The sequence below is a fragment of the Podarcis tiliguerta genome (assembly GCF_965153285.1).
Source record: "Podarcis tiliguerta genome assembly, chromosome: 7".
NCBI classification, from domain to species: Eukaryota; Metazoa; Chordata; class Lepidosauria; order Squamata; family Lacertidae; genus Podarcis; species Podarcis tiliguerta.
The window spans coordinates 58,982,340-58,999,646 of record NC_139540.1 but is presented as its reverse complement, the minus strand read 5'-3'; the positions used below and the strand labels follow the sequence as shown (position 1 = coordinate 58,999,646).

At 40.7% G+C, this 17,307-nt stretch overlaps 1 protein-coding gene across 2 annotated transcripts in view; it reads right to left on the bottom strand.

Annotated features, from left to right (window-relative positions):
• Nucleotides 1–17,307, bottom strand: part of JARID2 (jumonji and AT-rich interaction domain containing 2) — a 180,501-nt gene that overhangs the window by 158,727 nt on the left and 4,467 nt on the right. The gene's annotated exons all lie outside the window — the stretch shown is intronic.

The following is a 17,307-nucleotide window of genomic DNA, read 5'->3' as shown; positions in this document are numbered from 1 at the left end:
TGATGCAATGTTAAATACATGAAGCACAATAGACTTTTCTTTCTCTGAAGCTGAGAGAAGTAATAAGAGAAATTGACTGCATTATGTTATTTGACTTCTAGAACCTCACACTACAGAGCAGAAAGTCAAACTCTCTCTCTGGTACCAGTCACACGATCCAAAGGCAGTGATACAAATGGAAAACTGGAATTCTACAGCAGCAGTGTATCAGCTCTGGATGACAACAGAATGTTCACTAGCCTGATTCAGATACTGTATAAGGAGTCTAATAAATCAGAACCACTGCCTCCAAATAGCAACTGCTGCGGGTCACAAACAGAAGAGGGTTGAATTTCTATGCTGCTTTATATTTCCACTTCCGACTACAAATCTTGCTTCAGCACATCAGTCATGGTTCATTCAACCACAGTCTCCCATTCCGTCCTTTCCCCAATTTTGCTTATTATTACATTTCTATCCCAACTTTCCTCAAGGCCAAAGTTCAAGATGGTATGCATGGTTCCTCTGCTCACCATTTATCCTCACAACAACTTTGAGAGGTAGGTTAGGCTGAGAGACAGTGACTGGTGCAAAGGAGCTTCATTGATCAGGGTTTGAGTGTTGAATTCTGACCTTGGTTTAACAAAACACTAGCTGTCTTTCATTAAGGTACCCAAGAAAAAAACACAACGTTCATCCTCAGTGTACGAAATCATGGTTTAATAGCCGGAATAGTTCAGATTTAATGATCTTTAAAAAAACAACGCTCCCAAAACAAAAGGTACATATATTCATTTAGCCAGTTGTAGCTGCTGTACCACCTTTGGGGGACATCATAGCTAAAAACTAAGGTGCTAACACAACAGAAAATGAAATTAGACAAATAGAATAAGAAACCATTAAAACATGAGACAAACCATGGTTTGCCTGTTTGTTAATAAACTCAAACCATTGTCTGGGTTCTAAATTATGAGTTCAGCAAGCCATGATTTGGCATGCTAACTGATTTTTATTATTATCATCTGGCTTAATGCATGAACAGAGCCATCATCCTCTGGAAATGACAGCCTTTTAGAAAATGCCAGTCCCACATAGTTCTGCATAATGAAACTGACCATGCAAAACACCATGTTCACATCAGCTCATAAAAGCCAACAGTCAAAGATAAAACGGAAAATATTATTACTTAAGAAAGTACATTTAGCATGTATCATACAGAAGAGTAAAATGCAGGTGATGTGACAGTTTAGATTTTGTTTAGGAAGGAGAGAAACACTTACAGTGAAATTACGTGCTGATGCACAATTTTGGCAGTATAGTTGGCTTCTGAAACAGGCACACCTTACATCTTATTAAAATGGTTTCACAGTCCTACTTAAGCACTCTTAGTTTTAGAATCGTAGCGTTGAAAGGAGTCACAGGGCTCATCTAGTCCAACCCCCCAACGTAGGATTTAAACCCCCAATCCTCAGATTAAGAGAGTCTCATGCTTTACTGAATGAGCTGCTCTAGATATTCTGTCAAAAGACAGCATTTTTAATTTAATTCAATAAATGCAGTTTAAAAGTAAAAAGAGCTGGACAGTTTATTTAGATACTAGCCAAGGACCCATAAGTACTGCATTTTCCATTCTCCCCAAAGACCCCTTCCTCTGATGTATCCACTCCTGCAACAGCCCCTTCAGCTTCAGCCTTGTCTTGTCTGCCTGCCTGCCCTACCACTGGCTGATTCCCTGATATCACAGTCAGACAGGGGGGCATAACGCCTTTGACTGTCATTAGCTTACTTGCTCTGATGGGACAGTGTGGCCTGGGCAGCCTTAAGCCAGGGTGCTAAGGAGGACATGGGAGACCTGAAAATTGGAACTCAAACGCCCATGAAATTAAGTCACATCAATAGAGCTTGGATATCACAGGCATCAAATGGCATCTTGCTGGCTAGATTGCTTGAGCAATGAAACAGGACAGGTGCTGCTGCTGCTGCTGCTTTCTAAGAACATGTGCTTTTCTTATTTGAAAAGTTTCTGTATAATCACTTTGTAAAACGAATTCAAAATGACACCCCGCATACGGTATTCAAGGGTGGGGGCAGAAAACACATTCCATTAACAAAAAGAACACGAGCAAACAAAAAAAGAGAGAGAACAGAAGCCAGCATGACGGGTAAAGACTTTCCAAAAAGAAAAGGGGGGAGGACACATATGCTGAGGAAAACAAACCCGCTGACTATCATCTAATGCTTACACAAAAAGCAACAGCTCCTAATAAAACAAAAATAATTTAAAAAAACCAGTGCTGCTTTTAGCATGCAGTAAAATGGAAAGAGATTTCATGTGATTGAAACAGAAGAGTTGATGTGCAGCAGGATTGCTGTAAGCCCTGAGGGACCTGGTATCTGCCTTGCAGTCCTTTCCCCACCTGGCGGGGGGGGGGGGGGAGGCGCTGACTGACTCCAGCGACAAAAGTGAATGGATTCTTGCCTTTATTTAGTTTTGTTGTAGATGCTGTCCGTCCGGTACTCATAGCTTAATTCAGACCCTTTGTGCTCCTTTGAACTTTTGGGTGCTTAGTTATGAGCATTACTTCATTTGTCATAACATGACATTTGGAGGGGGGGATCACACAACCGAAGTTAATGTTCTCTCCCTCGTAGCAGAACTGTCAACTGAAGACATCAGCACACACCTCCAGACTGAGCTCATTAAGGCAGCCTGTGGACTAATACAGGTGGACACGCCAAAATTAAAGACTTCTTTAATGCATGTACACAACTGCTTGCGTTTTTCATCTGAGAGTCTAAACAGCTAAATTTCATGTTTGAAGAGGATGTGTCTCCCCCCCCCAAAAAAAAACATACAAAAAAAGATGAAGCACCCTTAACCAGAACTTCCTTGGCTTTTAATTATACTTGACTCCAAGTTCTGAAAGTCTCTACCTTTCCATTTCTGTTTTGTGGTTCTATTAATGTTTTTTTAAAAAGTAAGGAGAGGCACAGTCTACTCTCCTCTTCAACTCACTCACACAATATAGTCACACCAACCTTCCTCCAGACTAGAGAAAGAAGCTAGGCTGGGCCCAATTTTGGTCCCCCTGTACAGAAGAGTCAGAGATGGGCAGCAAAAAGGCAAGCATCTTGGAGAAGGGTCATAGCTCAGTGACAGAACACTGTATGCAAACCCTTGTATGCAAAAGGGTCCCAACTTCAATTTCTGGCATCTCCAGGTTGAGCTGGGAAAGACTTCCATCTGAAACCCTGGAGAACTGCAGCCAGAAAGCATGGAATAGACTGACTTTGAGTTCGATTGACCCATGGTCTGATTTGATACAAGGCAGCTTCCTGCCAGTGCCCAATGCTCTATTGGGACCAATGAACAAGGTTCACCAAAAGGAGCTTGCAGCTCAGTGGCTGAGACTAATGTTAAACTTGTCCCTTCAGCAAGGCCTGTGTTCATTCCAGTCCCTCATTGCCACTGGCTTCTCCCTCCTTGTACTAATGGAAACTAACCTTGGCTGCCATTCCTCCTAACAATGTAAACGCATGCAGAGCAATTACAAATACAGTTAGTCAATTGTGAACTTTAATATTTTTGAAAGAGTTGGTTAAGAAAATATCACTGTTATCTCAAAACAGTGTGTGTTTTTTGGAGGTGTAACCGACCTTCTGAGTTAGCACACATGAACAAAAATAAGTCGGGAGTAAACATAAAAGACATGCCATTAAAAGTAGTTCAGAAACAGCAGAAATCTATTGCTATGACTATCTCTTTAAAGATGAAAAGATAAGTGCTTTTTTTGTGCCTCCCCCCCCCCCAACAGGAAGTATATCCATTTTTCATCCTAATTTAGAACTAACTTTGTTAGGAATTTTTAATGCCACATGAAACAAAAATCAGTTTTTCATCCAGTGCTTTGAAAGCATAAAAGGCAGACCTGCAATCAGAGGGAGATTCAGCTGAAACATATGACTGTCAGAATTAAGTGGTTAATTAAATTAATTTTACTTGTTTGTGGCTTATTTGAAGGAGGCATGAAAAGGAATGAAAATGTGTTTTTGTTACAATCAAGAGCCCAGTCCACATACCTCTTGGAAGTCCCTGCACATTTACAATAAACTAGGAGTTACAGAAACCACCGCAGGATATAAAAACCATAATTATCCAAATTCACCATGTTCTGCTCTTTTAACTCCACTGCTATATAGCTTAGTTTCTGGGGCGTGAATAAAGTAGGTGTTGCCAAGCCTTGCCTTCCACCTCTTGCTTACCTTTCACTCCTTGCACTTCACCTGCCCGCAAGACAGCACACCCCTAGTATCTGCTGACACACCCTGATGCATGCAAGGACAAAGCAGGGTGTGTCATGCCCTTTCTTACCCATGTGTTAATTTAAAGAGGCTTTTCTTCCTCCTCTTGCTGGTGGAAGGAAACCTTCTCAACCTGCACAAGAAGTAGGGATACTTCCAACAGATGCCAAGATGGGACAAGGTAAAGAACTGTGTCCTACTGAAGACATCGTTCCAGAAACATATCAATATTTCTGTCATTAGGGGTTTTAAAAAAGCAGAAGCATAAAAACGTTTTTAGTTTAAAAGGGTTGTTGTTGTTGTTGTTGTTGTTTGTGCTGTCCGCCATCATGGACTCCCTAGGGAGGAAGGGCAGGACATACATCTAGAGTTGCACCCAATGCTCCATGCACTTAGTTCTGTTGGCACAACAGGACTTCCGTTTCCTCTCCTCCACCTTTTTGAGGGCACCCAGAGGGGTCAGGAGAGGAACCCTGTTGCACCAGCAGAGCCTCAACATTGCAAACCCTTTAAAACTGGTGAGAGTCTTTATTGCAGTCACCAGCTGCTCTAGAACAAATATACTTCTAAGTCTAACAACTGTAATACACTAATGTCACCAGATGTCCAGCCTGTCTTTCCAGACATATAAAACCTATGTTTTGATTATTCCCCAGTTCAAGGGGCTGCCCTAAATGCCACAAATTCACATGGAAATTTTGAAACGGGCTCCCTCTGCCCACAATAACCCAAGCGGGGAAATCCTGATCTATTCAACTTAGTGATAAAACTCAGAGTGAAACAAAAACAATGAGCGTGTTCAGTTCACATCCTTGTAATATTTGACTTTGAAACCATCAGTCACAGGTACGCCTAAATGAACTGGTCAGCTCCCTGAGTGGGGATTGGGGGGGGGGGTCCTATAAAGGCAAACATCTCGTAAGGAAACCAGCCATTTTTACAGATTCCAGCTTCCCTGTAAATAACTCCCACTGACTCCTGATTGAACAAACACTTCACACCCCCTTCAAACCATTAATATCACAGATGGCACCACGAAAAGCCACAAGGTAAGAGGACAGAAGTGGCTGCGGCAGAAGTATATTCCTGGAAATCAAGCAAAATTCCCATTCTAGCCAGCAGGAGTAGGTGTCAAGTAAGCACTTCGTCAATTGCCTGTACTGTATCCACAAATGCATTTTTAAAACACTGTTGTTGTTTTTAAAATGTCAACACAAAAAGAAATTAAGCACCACGTAGTACAAGTCAGTCACCACTGAACAATGTGTTTCCCACGCCTTTCAGCCATTTTCAAGGGTGGAGGTGGAGAAGACTAGTTAGAAATTCTTAGAAGTCAACAGACTCCTTGAACTACATTGCCTTCATTGAGCATAAACATTAAAACGAAACTTATGTCAGATCCTATGTTGTTGTTTTTAAAGTCTCCCAGAGTCATTCTGAGACTCTGTCACATATGATGTTACTCAGATTGTGTCAGTGCTCATTTTGCAGGGAACGCCATTCCTTACTAGTCCAAGTTCACAGCGATTTGCCCACACCATTCCAGTTACCCTTGAGGAAATTCATATGGAGGTAACTTTCCCTTGGGCAGAAGCTGCAAACATTTTTCCTAAACCATAAACCCACACCACACAGTTTCCACCCCAAAGTAAAGATAAAATTATCCCAACACGTATTGATTTTATTGGGATTTGAAGAAACATGAATAGCTGAGGCTGGTGGTACAACCCAGAGAAAACAGGCGTATACAATTCAATACTTGACCCACTCAGACCTCAGTGGATTTGGAAGCTGCAATCCTACACACAGAGGTAGGTTGCTTAAAATTTCAATGGGATTTAAGCCATGTAACAGGATGCAGGATTGCACACTTAGATGTATCTTACTTTCCCTGGATTGCACTCTCGGGCTGTAATTTTCAACATCTGGAGGCTTATTTTCCATTTTACAACCTACAAACTATGTCAAAACTATGATCCAGTTTTAAAGACAGGATTATAGGCAATGAAATCCAAAACTGTGATAAGCTATGGATGGGGGAAATACCACATGATTGTCCACACCTGGACCATGGCCTGCAGTTACCACTGTAGGTGCAAATTAAAAATAAAAACTGATATATATTAATAGCTGGAGAAAGACTGATGGGGGGGGGGGACCTAGGAAATGGGCAAGGAATGATATTGTAAATATATGACACATTAGCCTGGCACATGGTGCAGAGAACTCCAGGCAAGAGTCCCAGTATTTTTGGAGCTAAAAAGAACTGGATGTCAAACGGAGGCAAAAAAAAATCTCAGCCCCAAGTGAAATGCCATGACTTGCATTGTTAAGCAGCAATGTGTGAAATGAATCAATGTTATTCTTTAATTGGCTGGAAGGAGTTCTACTTAGTATTTGGCAAACAGAAGGGAAAGTAGAGAAAGAAGTACTCAGATGGATTTCTAAAAGAAAAAACAACGTCGACACCAATGTCACTGGGATGAAGTATTGTATCCACTTGAAAGCAAAACAAACTGCATTCAGTTTTATTTTACAGAGAGAGAAATTTAACTGTACAACCAAAAAATAAAAGTGCCAATACACCTCTGTTGCTTCTGCCTGTGTGGCCTTAGTCACTACTATAGAAAGACCTACTACAGCTCAAGGCATATGTGGCCTAAAAATCTTTCACTGTCTTCAATTCTCTCAAGGGATTATAACGTTTTTGAAGACACTAATAATTCTGCTAGAGGTAAATTAACCTGCTCACAGAAGTCCCAGGATTCCTGGAGGAGGAGGAAGCTATGACAGCTTCATCACTTTAGGCCTTTTCTTTCTTTCTTTCTTTCTTTCTTTCTTTCTTTCTTTCTTTCTTTCTCTCACGCCCACACCCACATTAGGAAGACTAATAAAATGAGGGAAACCAATATATGACTAAAAACAGCCCTTCACTGATTTCAAGCATGATACTAATTTCGGAATCTTCCCAAATAATTTCATGTCCGCTTACAACCATTAACTGAAAATTAATTGTGCTGGGTGGTTATCCTAAAAAGAAAAAGAAAAGAAAGAAAATGACAGAGGTTGTTTAAATTGTATTTTTCCCCATCCCAAGACTGTTTCCCCCAACCCACCCTCAAACCCCTTGCGTGTCAAGTTATTTTAAAGTTCAAAATAAAACAGCAATGCTATAAAAACAACGCCTACAGCATGTACACTGCATGTTGGAATGGATTCCTCAACTTGGCCTCATCGCTTATGCACTGGATAAAACAAACACTGACAGCTTTTTTGCATTTGTAAAGGCCCCCATAGCAGCTGTGGAGATCCCACCATAGAGCAATGAATTAAGCCTGAAATCCAGCTGGGTTTGAACAGAAGCCTTCTTTTTTCTCCACAATACAGCAAGACTATCATTGTTAACCTAGGCATTATTGCAAAATATTCCACATGACATTCAGAGTGAGAACTACACCCTACAAAATTAGCTCTTGTAAGCATTTTTAATATATTTAAAAACAAATTTGATAGCGCGGCCTGGGCTGATTACAAGTTTCACGTTGCAAGGATATGAAAGACAAAGCTGGCCATCTCAGCAGAATGATCAACTGAAAAGAGAGGTATAGATAGACAGATCCCAGTTTTCCGAAGACAAGAAACATGAAAAAACAGGCCGGAAAAACCTCTTGATAAAGGTCACTTCTATATGAAACAGATTTCCAAGATATTCCCACCACCCCCCCATTGCAACTGTCACCCCCAAAAGCCAAGCAGCAGCATTCAGCAAGAAAGATTATCATTTAGTGTGCTATATAAGTAAGAAATTTCCATTCTTGGCATACATGGAAAGGGTTGACAGGGGATTCCCAGCATTTTTAAGGCTTCTGCAGCTGAATCCTCCATCTTATTCTGCATTATACCTGAAATATCACTACTCGCCAAAACTCTCCCTTGTGCACAGATGGAGGGATGGATGTAGGTTGCCATGAATGAATAAACAAAACGTTTTGCTTCTCGTGGAGAGGGGCTGCAACAAGCAATTGAAGGAAGAACTGCATGGCTTGCGCCAATGCGTGTAAGAAACCCTTTCCTTCCAGATATATACGGGTTAAGCACCTCGGCCTTCCTCTGGCCCCAAAAGACTGCTCTCTCAACTCAAAACACATCCAGCCCCATAACCGCTTTCCGAGGAAGCAGCTGTCAGGTTTTGGTTAACACACATGTGCATGTAATGCATAGCTGGGACCTTAGCCTGCTGCAGCCTGTTCACACCAAGGTTTCCGCCCCTGGAGTCTCTGCTAGGAGTCGCAGCGGCTCCTTCAACAGTTTTAACATGGAATGATAATCAGGAACTGGCTAACCCATGTGGGGCTGAGTAAATGTCACAATTAACAAACAGCACCTTAAAAATCAGCCAAAATAAGCAGCCGCTTGATTAAACAGAGAAGTGTCCTGAGCCAGGTACATTAAATCTAAATGTACTTGGTCCTGAGAAATCACACGGCAATGGCTTAATGGAACCCTCTGTGCTTATAAAGGCAGGCTTAGAGCAAGTTCAGGCAATTGCACTGGAGATCTCAAGGCTTTTTTCTGTGGGTTGGCATCTTTTGACATTAGCCAGTCAATGAGTCCACCTGCAGTTTCCTCCTCCCTGTGGAAGAGACTGGAACCTGGATCAGACATCAACTGCCGGTAACCAGAAGGCAAAAACTGAAAAAAAACCACCTTTCACCTATATTATATCCCTAACGTAATGTACACTCTGTGGACTGTAACTTGCTTGAGGAGCCAATTTAAAAAAATTAAATGGCTAGCACTAGTCTCCTCTTGGTAAGGAAATGTCTTAAAAGCACCTCACCTTGGCTCACAATTAGAGGTTTCTTGCCTGAAAGTGCAAAAAGAGGCAATCTCCATGTCAATTCACAGCATGGTGACCAATTCTAGCCATTTCACGCCTTCAGGTTATCTAGCAACTGCTGCAATTTTTTTGTTTCTAAGAAGTAAACTTCAATTGTTTGTGTGTGGGGCCTCAGACTCCGCATGAACTTCCTGCAACTCAGAAAAATATAGTACAATCCTAGGCATGTTTACTTAGAAGCAAGGGTCACTATGCTCAAAGAGGCCTACTCCCTGGTAAGTGTATTTAAGACTAAACTGCCATTTAACTAAGACATTATTGGCATTATGTTTGTCTTATGTGCATGTTTTGGAGAAGGGAGGAGAGAACAGAAAGCTTTAGCATCATTAGGATATCTAGCAGGTAATAAGGCAAGAGCAACCCTGCTGGGTTATATCCATCAACCTGTTTTCTATAACATCCAGATGTACTACATGCAGGGTTTGAATTCGGCTGAATCTCCTAGGAACTATGGACTCAGGGGACCTTCCATTATTAACAGGATCTGAGGCACACATGAAACATAAATGCAGTGGTATTATGAATAAAGATTTTAATATTTAAGCTATTAGATCTGCTAATCTTCCAGAGCTTTTTTTCAGATACAACTTTTCTTTACCTTTTTTTCTTTCTTGGCTGGGGGTGGGGAGGGGGGGAACAAGGCAAAGAGCCACAAAATAGGGAGGCTTGTGGCAGATGGAATGGAAGGAAGTTCAAACCCACATCTGAGATATCTTTGTAATTTAGCTATAACTTTAAAAGACATCGGGTAAACCAGGGATTGTGGTCAGGATATTCCTTGTCTGGACATACTCTTTAAAGGGAAATTCAAAGAGAAATATATCTTATGGAGAGAGGAAATACAGTTAATTCCCGATATAAGAATACAAAACGTCTCAAAACATTCAATTACTGAATGCTTTTGCCTCTACAACAAACAAGCCAGGAGATCCTCTTTTTTCTTCTTCTTCTTCTTCTTTTTTTTTTGCCTCTGAAGAATGTGGGTTGAACAATCAGTGTTGCCATTTCTGGTAAAATGATTGTTTTGTTCCATTTATGCCCCATCATTGCAAAGCAGTAGGCTGGCTTTAGGTGTTCTTAGGCTTGCCAGTAGTAAATGTGAAAAGAATCTAGGAATCTCAGTAGACCCCTAGCATAACATGAGTCAACAGTGTGATGCAGCAGCAGCAAAAAAAGAAGAAGAAGAAGTTAATGCTATTCTAGGCTGAACCAATAGAAGTATATTGTCCAGATCGATGGAAGTAGTAATACCTCTCTATTCTGCCTTGGTCAGACCACACCTGGAGTACTGTGTCCAGTTCTGGTCACCGCAATTTAAGAAGAATCCCTGACCACTAGGAGACCAGTGAAGGATTTAGAGCTGAAATTGCATTGGAACACAAGCCATGCAAACAGTAGACTGCTACATTTATAGCACTATAAATGAAACTGACCCTAGCAGAGGGAGGAAAACTACAGGATTAAAAATAAATAAATGGAAATATAGGCAATTATATAGGCAGTGCTTTTTTCTGGGGGGATGCAGGGAGACACATACCCCTAAACATTTTGTGAATCCAATGGTGGCTTCATTTCCTTTCCCGGTGATTTTCTTGAGTCAAAATGACAGCACCCCTAAATATCTTTTTAGGGGGGAAAAGCACTCCGTTACTCAAAAGCAATCCATTACTCAGACTGTGGACTGATTTGCACATGCACAAACATCACTTGATGGATTGTGTGCTGAATGTGTTAACAGCAACCAGCAAAAAGCTGTGTGTTTGTCAATAGGCCAGAGATCCGGCCTTATTCTCTAGGAGTTCTGAGGTAGCACAAAATATGCAGTAACCACACCTTCTGTTTTGTGGTTAACTGGTTCCCTTTCTGCCTATCATAGGGGGGGAAAGTGTTGTCTTGCATTCTACAGAAAGCACAGGATGAGAATAGGCAACTGGCCTGTAAAAAAGACAAAGGGGTGGGGGGGGTAGGCTCTCCACCATATTGTGAGCTGTGCTTGATCTGCAACAGCATTTTGCACACATTCAAGTTGTCACTTGATGCTGTAGTCGCTATGACCTCATTCAAGTCAGTTCAGAAGTACCATGAGTCCTGTGTTTATGCACTCACCCTGCCACTCCCTGCTTGTATGGATTAACAATGTCCTTGTTTCTTGTTTTTTGTGCAACTCTTGATTTGCAACAGTTACTTCTGAACTGGGAAACTATGGTTTGTAGGGGGGAAATTCAGAACTATAAATCAGAGTTCCACCAATATGCAATATCAAACTCTGATTTCCAGTCCTTCCTTCTCTTATAAAATCAACAAGTGAAGACTTTTAGCTGTAACAAGTTTATAAAAATTAAACTGAGAAAACTCAAACAGATAATTAAACTTAATATGAAGCCTTCAACAGTAATCACCAGACATTCCTGGAAAAATAATTTTATATTCAATTACTATAAAATATGTGAATTAGCATGTCTGGGAAATGTAGCAAAAATAACAGTGCCAATTTCCCCTTCTCCTACGCTAGCTTCCATACTCTTCCCAGAGGGCCCTCCAACTGTTCAGAGCAGATTTCTGGAAATTCCAATGGATCAAGGGGGGAATCAGTTAAAATCACCTCCCACCCACTTTCATTCACAGGAGGCTTCATGAGTAAGTCAATCATAGGATCTCTGGCTCCAATGCAATGATTTAAAAGAGACCATGTAACCCAGGCATGACCAAACTTGGCCCTCCAGCTGTTTTGGGACTACAACTCCCATCATCCCTAGCTAACAGGGCCAGTAGTGAGGGATGATGGGAATTGTAGTCCCAAAACAGCTAGAGGGCTAAGTTTGGCCCTGCCTGATATAACCAATATGATCTATATAGCTGAATTTGTAATCCAGGCAGTGCCCTCCAGATGCTGTTGGACTATAATTCCCATCAGCCCCAGCTGATGTAGTTGGAGTTGGAGTCCAACAGCATGTGGAGGATACTACAGTGGCTAGCCCTGGTATACTGGATGACAAGCACCAAGTCATGGGCAGGTAGCCATGTTAACTCACTGCAGGAAGCTCGACACGAGTCCTGACACTATAAAGAGTAACAATTTTGGTGCAGTTACAGGTAAGTGAGTTCTAGTCCAAGAAAGCTTATGCCACAATAAAAATGGTAATTATTTTAAGGTGTCACAGAAACTGATTAAGTCACATTGCATCCCTGCCTTTCTGATGTAACTTTCCTTTGTAAACATTGTCAATGTAGACCACAATATTGCACCCCACACATGTGGGAGCAAGCCCCACTGAACTCAACAGGACTTGCTTCTCAGCAGATATGTGTAGGACTGAATTGTGAGACAGTAAGCAACACAGAGCAACATCAAACTTACTCGCTAGATGCATTTTTACAGATGGATCGCAAAGTCCTAATGAGATACTATTTATTCATAAAATATGAGCTGCATTTCCCAAGTGCTAAAGTGTGCTATATACAAGTGTAACTTAAATAGCAAAAAATGTATATTAAAGCAATATGGTTATGGATTAAGTGTTGAGGCGCATAAGGCGCCTCTGGCCTAGTTTTTCAGCAATTCCCCCTCAGTGCCTTCAGCAGAGTCCCCCTACCCTGAAGAAGAAACATTTGGAGAGGGAGCTCAGGGGGCTGTGGGGCAGGATGGAGCAGCAAGGTCACTTTCTGGCCCTGCCTCTCTTATCTATCTCTAACTCGCATTTATTTTTAAGCCAATAATTAAGTAGTCATTCTAGATCTTTCCTCACTTCATTTGATTGTGTAACACAGGCCACAAAGAAGCAAGCTGCAATTCAACAATATATACTTGCAAGATACAGATTAAAAACAAGCTAACCTCCAAATATTAGATAAGATTGCTCTAAATCACACCTAAATCACATTTTGGGCAACAAATTACTGCCTCAACGCCTCTCAGAAACAATGAAACTTTCACCATCGCAGCTTATGTAGAATGAATACCATTGATCCCCAGACAACTACAGCTTCAGCTTCACAAACACAAGTATTATCTTCCTTCTGAGGTAAAAAGTAATATACATTTTCATAATTATTCAATGCCACTCCAAAAAGCACTTGAACGTTCTGGGCCTAACTACTGACCAACCTTAAAACTACAGAGAGGATTGTCTTAATTTGAGTAGGAATTTTTTGAACTGAAACTTGGCTTGGAGTTCTGTATTTCTGACACAGAAATATGAGCAGTCCTAAAAAATTTTCCTCAGCTGCAGTTCAACAAAGTTAATTGTCTTGGCACATACATTGGACTGAAAAGTTATGCTTGCTGCTTTGCACATCTGAAAGCCTCAACTTCCAATGCCAAATTCAATACATGATGTAGCTCAACACCAATATATATAGAAGTCCAAATTCTGACCATCAAAAGTACCTTAAAAATAGATGCAGGTTAGATTGTCTAAAGCAAAGTTCAGCTCCTCCTCAAAAATACAGCCTGGGAAATTTCATTACAGTTTTAAGAAGATGCCAGCAGATGGGTCAATTAAAATTAGGAGCAGTTCCCAGAATTAAATAGCACCCGATTTGATGCCTGCTCAAGATAATAGAGGTGGAATTGGCTACAAAACTCCTTCCCTTCTCAGGCAGTTTTTGTACCACCAGGTGCATATGACAAATATTGTTAATGTCAGAACTCTTGTTGATTCTAAAAGAACAGTTTGCCTGATTTAAAGACAGATACCTAACAGCAAAATCTTTTGCCTTAAACTGTAATACTAAGCACACTTTCCTGGGAATAAAACTTATTGAATTCAGTGCAATTTACTTCTATGTAAACATGTATGGGAATGTGCTGCACATCTTGCAAGGCAGAAAAACAAACTTTTGCATGGTGTAGAATGGCCTGTGAAGCTAATGGAAAGTCTATGCCATACAGGTAGCACTGTAGAGTGTGTGTGTGTGTGTGTGTGTGTGTGTGTAGTCTGTATGACAAAGCAAAGAATTGTTTTTGCAGTTCAAATGTACCGCAGATTCTTATCTGCAAATCTGCTAGCGAAAAGCCTGTTTACATTTGAAGAAATCAGTAGACCAGCAAAACTTATGGGCTACAATTCAATGCTGAGTTAGGCATGCATAAAGTGTGCCTTTGTGTTGGACTGTGACCAATGGAAGCAGCAAGGAGGCCCCAAAAACACTAAAAAAAATGACCCATTTATAGTACTTTTGACTTGCTGCCACTGACTGAGATTTTGAAATGGCTAGCTAAAGGAATAGCTTGATTCCTAAATGGCAACATTTCCAGTTGCGGGGTGTGTGAGGGGGGTAATTTCTAACAAAAGGAATGATCCGTCAGTTTTCTGCAGCTGTGGCATTCAAAACATTCTCGCTTCAAGGAACCCTTTTCCATACAAACATGTCTGCTAAGGAATTCCTGTATGTTATAGAAGTTTCTGGAAAGTGTTTGGGGGAGGGAGGAGTTGCCTGTGACAGGATGCTTTCAAAGCCTGCTGGGCCTCACCACTGTCCTAAAAGAATCAACAGTGCAACCTAGATAGCATCCAACACTCTCCTAGGCCTAGTGCACAAGCAATGGGAAGATGAGTAGTAGCAGGCAAGCTCTCAGAGGTTTGTATAATAATAATAATAATAATAATAATAATAATAATAATAATAATAATAATAATAATAATTTTTAATCTATATCCCACCCATCTGGCTGGGTTTCTCCAGCCACTCCGAGTGGCTTACAACACATATAAAAACACAACAAAACATCAAACATTAGAAAAACAAAATATCCTATACAAGCAACAAACAGACCAATAAATCAATAAAAAACAACAACACACAGTTTACAGTTATAATCAAATTAAAATACAGTAACCAACAACTCCAACTAAACATTTAACTAACACCAACCTGACAAAAGCTAAACAGAGGAACCAAAATTAGAAACATTTTAAAACATTTTAGCCAGGGACCGCAAACCAAGAGCTGTCCCAATGGCCTCCCAGAAGCCTTTTAGCTGTTCAGGGTGAGTTGGGGCCCCACCCAGAGTCTACCAGTTCATATTTGCTTATTGTGGAACCCTGAACCCCCAATAAGCCTCTTAAACATAGCTGAAAACCACTGAACTAGAACTTAGTATGGTCACTTCCCAATCTGGAGAATTCTCCACTACTTTGAGGATTCCCAGGGCTGGGAGACACCACACAGATATGGATACGGCACCCTGTCCCACATTTGCACCAGAAATGGCTTTGTAAAAGTCAAAAGTGAAGCAGTCAGCATCCTTGGAATGACTACTGTACATGAATAAATGGGAAGATCTATGTTGGATGTGCAGATCTCTTTTGGACTTTTGTTATTTCCATTACACAGGGGAGTGAAATGAAGCTGAGAAAGTGTGATTACCAAATGCCACAGCTGAATGAGGATTTGAACTCAGGCTAAATCCACCACTCCAGTCACTACACCAAGTTGGAGAAGGCTGTCTTTGATGTTCAAGCCCAAGGCAATCATGGTATACTAAAGAAAATACTCCTGGCAATCTTAGGAATTGCAATAGGATATAATAAGTAGTTACAAGTTATGTATGGCTCAAGCTATTTAGGGATTTGCTAAGCACATCAATTTGTACCAGGAATGCTACTAGAATACAGTACAAGCCCTGGAGCATGGGTATATTCTCAGAAGTCCAGCCCCTTCAAAGAGTGAAACCCTAGGCTTAGCTTCCAAACAATAAAAAAGACAGCTCATAAACGGATATAAATCACATTCAGTAGCCAAAGAGTGAACAATTCTCCTTCCTCAGTGGATGCCACCACAATAAGGAAAATAGCCTTGATCTCACTTAGCAGGAGTGGCTCAAGTGCCAACCAGAGATGAATTCCACTCTTCAGCCACAGAAATGATACGGCTGATGGTTCTAGGCTAAATTCAAAGCACATTCCAGTACATATTTTTAGTGCTTTAACATTCTGCAAGACATGCGACTCTCATGCGAAATGTCTTCTGCTCCCATGCCATTAAATAACACCACATTAAATTAACAAGATTTATAAAATATCTTAAGAACTCCACTAAACTTGAACAGTGTCATAAACCCCAGCTACTCAGGATCTGACCATCACTGTACACAGATGGATCCTCCACAACCACCTCTGCAGAGGCAAGAAAATATCATACAATACAAGAACATGTTTCGTCTAGCAGACCATGACGTGACAGATTGGCCTTGGGTTCAAATTCTGCCACAGACATAATTTTAAAATGAGTCCTCTGTTCCTGCATCCTATTTGTAAAATACATAGCCCTGCAACAACTCCTGCAGGAATTCTAATGGCTACATCCATCAAGTTACAGCACTAGTATTACATATTTGCTGGCACAGTGGCTCATAGAATCAGCCAACTGTGTGCATTTTAATTTATTAATTATTTTTAAAACATCTGTAGGCTTGTCTTTCATCCAAGGAGCTCACAGCTCTCCTCCAAATCCACAACTTTATGAAGTAGGTTTGACTGATAAATTGCAACCTAAAGTTGCATAGTGAGCTTCATGGCTGAACCGTCATTTGAACACAGGTCTCCCAGGGCAGAGTGTAGTGCCTTGTTCACTACAATGTGCTGACTTCCCAGAGAAGATGCTTTCTTCAGCTGTAGGTACAATGGTGAATTTAAAACAGTTGGTTAATCATCTTCAAGAACAATACAGGAATTGGCATCTATGAAAGTCAGGTTTAGAACTTCAATATTGTTGAAGAACTACAAAGTTCTCTGTATGCAAGTGAGGATATTGGTTCCTTCAAGTTTAAGCCAAAATTAGACTACTTCATGTGGGAAAATACTTAGGAAATAGAGCACAGCAGACCACCATAATGAACTAATTAATGCAGCTAATTAATTCAAGAGAAATTTGACAGAAAAAAAATAACGAAAGTGAAATACACCCATGTATTGTGTTTATGGGTTATTACAAATCTATTAATGCACTACAAATTGAAGCATACTGCTTATTGCCATTGTAAAACCAGCAAATCATGCGAGAAGCATCTTTGTTGATGCCTGTATTCACATTTAAAATACATGCTAAGGGTGGGGGGATCACTATATAGCGTTTTTCAAAAGGCTCTTGATGAATGGTGAAAATCTCTATACAGTACACAGCTA